General features: G+C 46.5%; 2 long non-coding RNA genes across 2 annotated transcripts; one reads left to right on the plus strand and one right to left on the minus strand.

Annotated features, from left to right (window-relative positions):
• Window positions 1-733: 733 nt before the first annotated feature.
• On the minus strand, window positions 734-1,874 carry LOC146892384 (uncharacterized). The gene is made up of 2 exons (XR_015004441.2): window positions 1,302-1,874; window positions 734-1,134 (listed from the first exon to the last, which is right to left on the minus strand). It is a non-coding gene; the product is annotated as an uncharacterized LOC146892384 (long non-coding RNA).
• Window positions 1,875-4,281: 2,407 nt separating this feature from the next.
• LOC148120511 (uncharacterized) lies at window positions 4,282-6,589 on the plus strand. Its single transcript, XR_015739240.1, has 2 exons — window positions 4,282-4,538; window positions 5,318-6,589. It is a non-coding gene; the product is annotated as an uncharacterized LOC148120511 (long non-coding RNA).
• The last annotated feature ends 1,388 nt before the right edge of the window (window positions 6,590-7,977 follow it).

A 7,977-nucleotide genomic window follows, 5' to 3' on the forward strand; every position in this document is an offset into this window, starting at 1 on the left:
AGCATGCAAGGGCACTGGGGAACTGGATGCTTAACAGAGGATGAGTCCTTTTGGAGCCTGAGAGGATTTGCTGAGAAGCACAGACACCCAGACAGCCAGGACTCACCTCGGAAAGTCATCTGAATGAGAAGCTCTCTAGAAATGGTTCCCTCTTCTGCCTTGTTGGCACAAGAGACCAGCCAGGCTTTGGACAGCCTGCAGCCTGGGCTTCTCTCCGTGGCTGCAGCCACCCCTATAAGCAGGGGACAAGTGAGCTTGGCAGCAAAGAAACCCTGGGTAGACCTCTGGGGGCGGGGGGCTGTCCACACATCTCTGATGAATGTGCGCTGTCTTTGCCTTAAGAGCCTCGGCCTTTCCCTACAGTTTAACACAGTCGGATTTTCTCTCTCCTTTATGCTGTAGCATTCTGCTCTGACACTCTTGAGTCACAAAACTAGAGTGACCCTGTATGTCGTTTTTACACTGTAACCTTAGCTGTGTGATATTGTACGAGTCACTTAACTGCTGCCTTAGCTGTCACGTTTACCTTCTCAGAGAGGGAGGATGAGCGCCCAGTCAGATCTTATGTGGGGAAGTCGGAGAGAGCAAACAATGCCTAACTGGTTGTGACCAGAGCACCACAAAGGTTGGGGATGGGGATGAATGAAGGATTTTCTCCAACTGTATTGTCTCCTAGATCTGCACCTCAGGAAAACACATTCACCTCTGCAAACACGGGACAAGGATAAGAAGATAGTTCTGGAATCCCTTTATTCTGCTCCAAGTTCTTAAGACATCAGGAGATTGGGTGGTCGGTGTGCAGATTCTCCTAATTCCACACCTCTGTGCTGACTTAGTTAAGTTTAAATGGAACGGGAAGAATCCTGTCTCACTATCAGTTCCTGGGCTTCAGAGACTCGTGGATGGAACGCAAGTAACTCTGTCTTGGTTCCAGTTCCTTTCCAGTGACCGATTGTTGCCCAATAAAGCTTCACGGGGCTTTTGTTTGTTTTCTTGGTTACGGGCAAGAGCCTCCAGATTGTCTCACATGGAGCTGATAGATGGATGCCAAATTCACTCTGCAGAGGCCTCCCTTTGGCTTCTCTCGGCTGCTCAGAATGTAATTTCATGCACACTGCAGACGGCCCATTAGCTCTTGGCAAGGAAAATTAAGTTTTCAAAGTTACTCTCTCTAACAAGCCGCCCTTCCTCCCTCTCCCTCCCTCCTTCCCTTCCTCCCTCCCTCCCTCCCTCTCTCTCTCTCTCTCTCTCTCTCTCTCTCTCTCTCTCTCTCTCTCTCACACACACACACACACACAAACCTTGCAGAAAGCAATGCTCTCTCCCCATTAGTGCAGAAGCGATCAAAACCTCCTTTCAACCGCTCTGCCCTAGTCCTGCCCACTACTCCCATGATGCCCCTTGACTCAGATTTGAATCAACCAAGTTGCAGGGCCCTGATTCAAAAGTTTCCCTCCCTTTCAGGAGAGAAGCATTTGTATTTCAAAATCATGTAGCAAAAGCTTTGAAAAGTCATTTACAAACTTCCGGGCCTCTGGAAAGGCATGCTCACTCCCAGCCTGTCCCGCCCCTTCCATGTTGGCACAGAACAGCTTCCGAGCTCACCGTGCTGCTGAAAAGGAAACAAAGACGTTTTTGGTGGGGGAAGTGAACCTTACCCTGTGGGCTGAGTCAGATTCCCCCTGGGGTCCTCCTCACCCACCCACTCCCAGCACCAGATCCAAAGTGAGCTTCCTCGCTGCTCTGGGAGTGGCCTGTGTCCTAACATGAAGAAGCCCTTTTACATGGGGAGCCAATGCTGTAATCAAAGGTGTTGAGACATTGAAGGATTGATATTTACCAGCAATTAGTGATGCTTTTGTTTCGTTTTGTTTTTTTCTTTTCTTTTTTTCTGAGAACATGGTTACCATGGAAACGTTGTCAGCCTCAAGTGACTGTCATGGGGTGAAAAAAATACTCTTAAAATAAATGATACCAGAAAAGGCATATTTATAAATCTCTTTCCAGACACCTATCTGTTCGCAAGGTAGTGTGTGTGTGTGTGTGTGTGTGTGTGTGTGTATAACTATAGATATTCCAAAAATTGGAGGACCTTTTATGACAGCGTTTTTCTTCATTACAAAGACTGAGCCAAGTGGGATAGTAGGTACAGGCCTGTAATCTCAGCTGAGGTGTGTGAGGGAGAAGACAAGGAGAGTGCCAAGGCCGCCTGGGCTATGTGGGGAGAGGAAGATCTTGTTTCAAAAACACCAAAAATAGATCATTTTCAAGACCACCACGTGACTTGCGTTTCCCCACCCCCTCCTAAGGACCGAACCACGGGCTTGCCCATGCTAGGCCAGCACTCTGCCCCTGTGAGCTGTACAGGTAGACGTTACTCAGCGGGCCTTGAAACTGTGTACCGCACTTCCGTGCAGTCAAATAACTTGTTCAAAACCAATAAAAGGGTACTTGCTTGGGACTACAGGTACAAATTTTATGTCTGAGTTGTGCAAGTTACCTCTGGACAAATCAATAAGCTGTGATTTTATTTTATTTTGTAGCATGGGAAAAGGATTTCGGTCGCACACATGAAAACCACTCGGGCACAGAACTTCCGTTGCTCCAAGGATGCGCCAGTCCCATTTGCCTCTTTGCAGACAGAACCATGATTTTATTGCAGCATCGATTTGCCCAGATGCACTCAATTTCATGCCCCCTCTTTTGACTAGAGGGTAGACATGTGAGAAAGCCCTGACCAAAAAATATACTGAAGTCCCTGAAAAGAAGACTCCTGGAGATAATTCTGCACACTCCCACATCTCTGTGTAACTTGTGACCAGAGATACTGGCCACCCGACATGTGACCATCTTTCAAAGGATGTGTGGGTAACACACAGCCTTGGGAGATAAATTTACCGTGTCTCTAAAGCAAGAGGAGGTCTTGCTTGGAACCTTGAAAGAAAGATAGCATTTTCCTCCAGAGCAAAAGACAGGCCTGTCTGCAGTCCCTTGGGTAAGATGTGAGGTTCAGTAGCTCGGGGTTCATTTCTTCTCAAGTAGTCACTACTTAGGCAAGCACTTCTGTAGGTCCATCTATAGCCCTGTAGTTGTCAGGCCTCGAAGGACTGTCACAGACATGCTGGTATGTGTGTGTGTGAGTGTGTGTGCATGCATGCATGCATGCTGTATATATGTGTGGTGTATGTGATGTATATAAATGAATGCATTGTATATATGTGTGTGTGCATGCATGCTGCATATGTGTGTATGTGGTGTATATACATGTGTGTGCATTGTATATATACGTGTGTGTGTGCACATATGTGTGTGTGGTGTATATGTGTGTGGTTTATGTATGTATGTGTCGTATATGTGTGTGGTGTATGTGTGTATATACATGTGTGTGCATTGTATGTGCATTGTATGGTGTATGTGTGTGTGATGGTGCATATTTGTGTGGTGTGTGTATGTGTTGTATATGTATGTGAGTGTGTGGTGTATATGTATGTGAGTGTGTGATGTATGTGTGAATGTGTTTTGCGTGTGTGTGTGTGTGTGAGTGTGGTATATGTGTGAGCATCAGGTATTCTCCTTTATCATTCTCTGCCTCATTCCTTTGAGATAGAGTTTTGTCATTGGACTTGAAGCTCCTATTTTTTTTTCTGGCTGGTAACTAGTGAGTTCCATTGATTCTCCTGCCTGAGCCCTCTTTATACGAAGGTTATGGCTGTAGCACCTAGATTTTCTGGTCCTAGTGCCTGTGCAGCAAGCACTTGTAATCCATGAGTCATCACTCCAGCACTGCCACACACACACACAAAGTAGTCAAATTCAGAGGGGTATAAGGTAGAGCTCAGGGACGAGAAAGAAGTGAGTTATTGCTTGTTGTACAGTTCCTGTGTAGATAAAGAAAAAGTTCTAAAAATCATGGTGATCATGCAGAAATGTGTTCTTCAGTGCCAATGAATTGCACACTTAAGAATGATTTAAAAAAATTAAGGTGGGCGGTGGTGGTGCACGCCTTTAATCCCAGCACTTGGGAGGCAAAAGCAGGAGAATCTCTGTGAGTTCGAGGCCAGCCAGCCTGGTCTACAAGAACTAGTTCCAGGACAGCCAGTCTCAAAAAAAATTGAATGATAAAAACTGCTAGGCATAGTGGTGCACAACTTTATCCCCAGTTCTTGGGGGACAAAGGCTCACCTCCCCAAATGCCCAGTTATCTACAATTTTATACATTTTAAATTTTTTAACAGTAGATAAACAAGGTCTATCAGCAATAGAGAGACATTGGCAGAAACCTTCCCAATCGCTGGGTTGGGTTAGATGGAAGGATAGTATCACGGGACAGTGGCAATCATCCACACCCATGTTGGCTAGGGTGAGGGGAGCCATTTGCGTTTTCCCTCCAGGAACCAAAAAACCCATCTGGGTGCCGAAGCGGAATGTTCAGCCAATGGAGCCAGGCCCTACTGGTCCTGACAATATGGATTCAAGTGAAGAACATCAAGGGAGCCCTGAGATGGGCACTGGTGAGGAATCCACCCATACTGATGCCAGTAAGTAAAGTAAGCTCTGTTTTTCCATCCTTTTATTCCACCAATTATACTATGGGGGTTCCTGCAGCAAATACAGCATTAGAAAGATCTTCATTGGGTAATTTAACGTTTGATATATCTCATGCCCTTTGCTTCCGGAAGATTAGCAATATTTCAGAGATGCCTAGTATCTCTCTTTCTGGACCATGCGTGGTCCTTAGTAATTATTCTCTGGGAGACTTTTCTTCTGATTTTTCTGGGCATCCTTGTTTTGGATTGAGAGATATCTTTTATCCAATAAATTTTAAAAGAAATGTTTCTGGACTTCCAACTCCTCCGAGACCAGCTCCCTTATGTTGGAAGACGCCACAATCCTTCAGATTGTACTTACCATTATCTTGGGGAAATTGTGCTCCCAAGGAGCCATGGAAATTGGAGGGAGATAAATATTTATGGTGGTTTGGTCACTGACCTACCTCTAAAAACTCCTTGAGAGGGGCCTTTGATTATTCCTATAGAAATCCAAATATGACAGGAGTTTCACCTACGTTCGCAGGCATGTTTCTCTGTGGCCCTCGTGCATGTACAGATTTTAGGCCTTTAGCCCTTCAGAGGGGCTTGACTTTCAATGCTACAGCCCGATGGAACACATTAGACATCTTTGAAACATCCCTCCAGATTAATTATGCAGCGGGAATGAATTTCTCTATTGTCAGCCTTGCTTGTGTTTTGCCTCCCTTTATGTTTGTCTCCTTTAATGGGTCGGTCGGGGAGGATGGTGTCCTTGATTGTTCTTCCAGCTCCTGCTTTTTGAGCAACTGCTGGTCCCCGACGGATGAGTCCGTGCTGATGGTGAGAATTCCTGCTCTGGTTCCCCTGGTGGTAGAAGACCCACATGATGGACGAGAGCTTATCTTGTATCGAGAGAGAAGAGACTTTAAAATCACCGCTGAAGTCATCGCAGCCATCGCCATATCAGCCACAGCTGCCACCGTTGCAGGAATCTCCGTGTCCCAGAATGCAGCTACTGCAGAGACTGTTAACACTCTTGCTGCCCGTGTTACCCAGGCCTTAGAGACTCAAAATACCATGGACTCACATATTCAATTGGGGATGTTAAATTTAAATCAGCAAACAGCCTTATTGCAGAAACAGATTAATGTGTTGTGGATGGTGCAACAAGCTTCTTGTTCTCATTTCTATCATTCTGCCTGTGTGACCCTTATGAAAGTGAAAAATATGTCCTTTGAGGTGCAACGCCTTAATGCTTACCTTAGAGGGCCTTGAAATGATTCCTTTGTAAACTTTACCCACTCTTTGGTACATCAGATTATTGCAATTAATAAAACCCATGTTAAACCTATATCTGCTGAGGGATGGTAGAATGCCACGGCCCAGATTGGGGGGTGGGTACAGCGATGGGGAGGTGCCTTGTCCCTGGGGATCTTGGGACTAGTAGGGGTGGCAATAGATCTGCTCCTCTTAAAACGACTTCTAAACACCTTCACCACGACTGAGCTTGTCCACCATCAGATGTAACTCAGTCTGGCCCATGACTCTCCCGGAAGTCATGAGGTATGGCTACAGATGCTAAAAAAATGAGGGTCTCCAAGGACGGGCAACCTGTGGGGAGACTCCCCACCTAAGACAGGGCATCAGGGCCCAATGACAGGTAAGGGAAAGTACTTCCCTCACAGGACCTAAGACAGGACCCCTCATTATAAAATAAAGTTGGGGGAATTGTGGGAATTGCTACCCCGAGTTATATTTCCCTACCCCCATTTGAGGTGCTTATCTGCAAAGAATCATAACTTCCCTCTGCTCCTGGAGTTGGATGAGGAAGTTTGAATGCACGTGATTATTCCTTGATCCCTGCTGGAGTCAGGTGACAGTCCCTACTGGGGACAGATAAAGGTTGAGTACACGTGATCAGTCCTTGACCCCTACTGGGGTCAGGTGAGAGTCCCTCCTTGGGTCAGGTGACAGTCCCTTCGCAGCCCCCTCCCCATTTGGTGCCATGGTATAAAAGCTAGCCCCAGCAGAACAATAAACAAGCTGCTGTTTCACCTCAACCTCGTGCTCTGTGGATTTCATTCAACCTGGACACCCTCCGCTGAGACTCGTGGTTCCAGACCATGCTGGTGCGGTATGAGTTCAAAGCCATCTTGCTCTACATAACAAATCTAGGCCAGCCTAGAAACCTTGTCTAAAAACAAGGAAAGAATGATTCAAATGATAATATATATTATGGTACATATATTTATCACTAAAAGTTCTAGGGCTGGGGAGATAGCTCATAAAGTGTTTGCTGTGTATGCATAAGGGCCTGCGTTTGGTCCCCTAAATCCAAATTTAAATAAAAAACAACAGTAACAAAGGGTGTGATGATATATGCTTGCAATTCCAGCCTGCAGGGTAGACACTGGAGGATTCCTGGGACTTGTGACCCATCCATCCTAAGCCTCTGCCAGAGAAGGCAGACTACAAGATAGTCGGCTTCTTGGAACAACATCCAAGATTGACCTCTGGTTTCCACACATATGCTCATCTATGTGCATCAGATAAACATGTACCCCCCCACACAAACACACATGCAAGAAGTCAGTCAATCTCGAAGAGGTAGGCTAGGTAGGCTCTGTTTCTATGAGGGAGGGGGAAATGAAGTCGACTTGTAAGCCTTTATTTTGAGTTTACTTTGGGGCATTCTTGCTTGGCTGCACACCTGTCTGCTGGTGGAGCAGATCAGCCAAGACACAGACCACGGATGCTCTTAAGTGAGGCGTCTTCTGGGACTTTTCTTACCTCTCTGTTTCATTTCAATCCTTCCGTTCTTAGGAGTAATGTTGGAGCATCCTCCGGTCCCCTGAGGGTGTGCTAAGCCAGTATTTGTGGATGGAAATAGTATAGGGTTCTTTCCATTCCTATCATCTGTTTATTTTCCTTCCTGTGTTTTTCATAACGGGGTGTAGAGATTTCTGATTCAGCAGCTAAAATAGCCTGTGTGCTAGTTATCACTTTCCCGTGACCCACTTTAGACCCAGTTACTCATTCTGGCGTTTGGGGTTCGAGTTTCAAAAAGATTGTATTCTGCAATTGAAGGGTGTGCCTGGGGGAGAAAGGGGGACTGGAGAGGACAGCAACAGAGTGCTTGCTCTCTGTCTCGTTCTCCCGCGAAAGCTCTCACGCTCTACCCTCTCCTGCTACCCCACAACTGTCACTCAGCGTTTCTCCATTCTTACCCTCATTTCCCTCGCAGGTGCTCCGCTGGGACGGCAGTGAGACAGGTGCCTGCCCCTGGGAGACTCACACTGGGGAGCTTTCTCTCCTACTGTAGAATCCAGCAAGAGTCTGCAGCAGGAATTCCAATCCAGTGGGCCAGCACTTGCAGAAGCTCCCCGCATAATTCTGAGCAGGACCCTTTGGCCACGTTTTTTGAGTGACTCACTGTGCCTGGGGGGAA

Source organism: Myodes glareolus, chromosome 11, assembly GCF_982192425.1.
Source record: "Myodes glareolus chromosome 11, mMyoGla1.1, whole genome shotgun sequence".
In the NCBI taxonomy this organism is placed as follows: Eukaryota; Metazoa; Chordata; class Mammalia; order Rodentia; family Cricetidae; genus Myodes; species Myodes glareolus.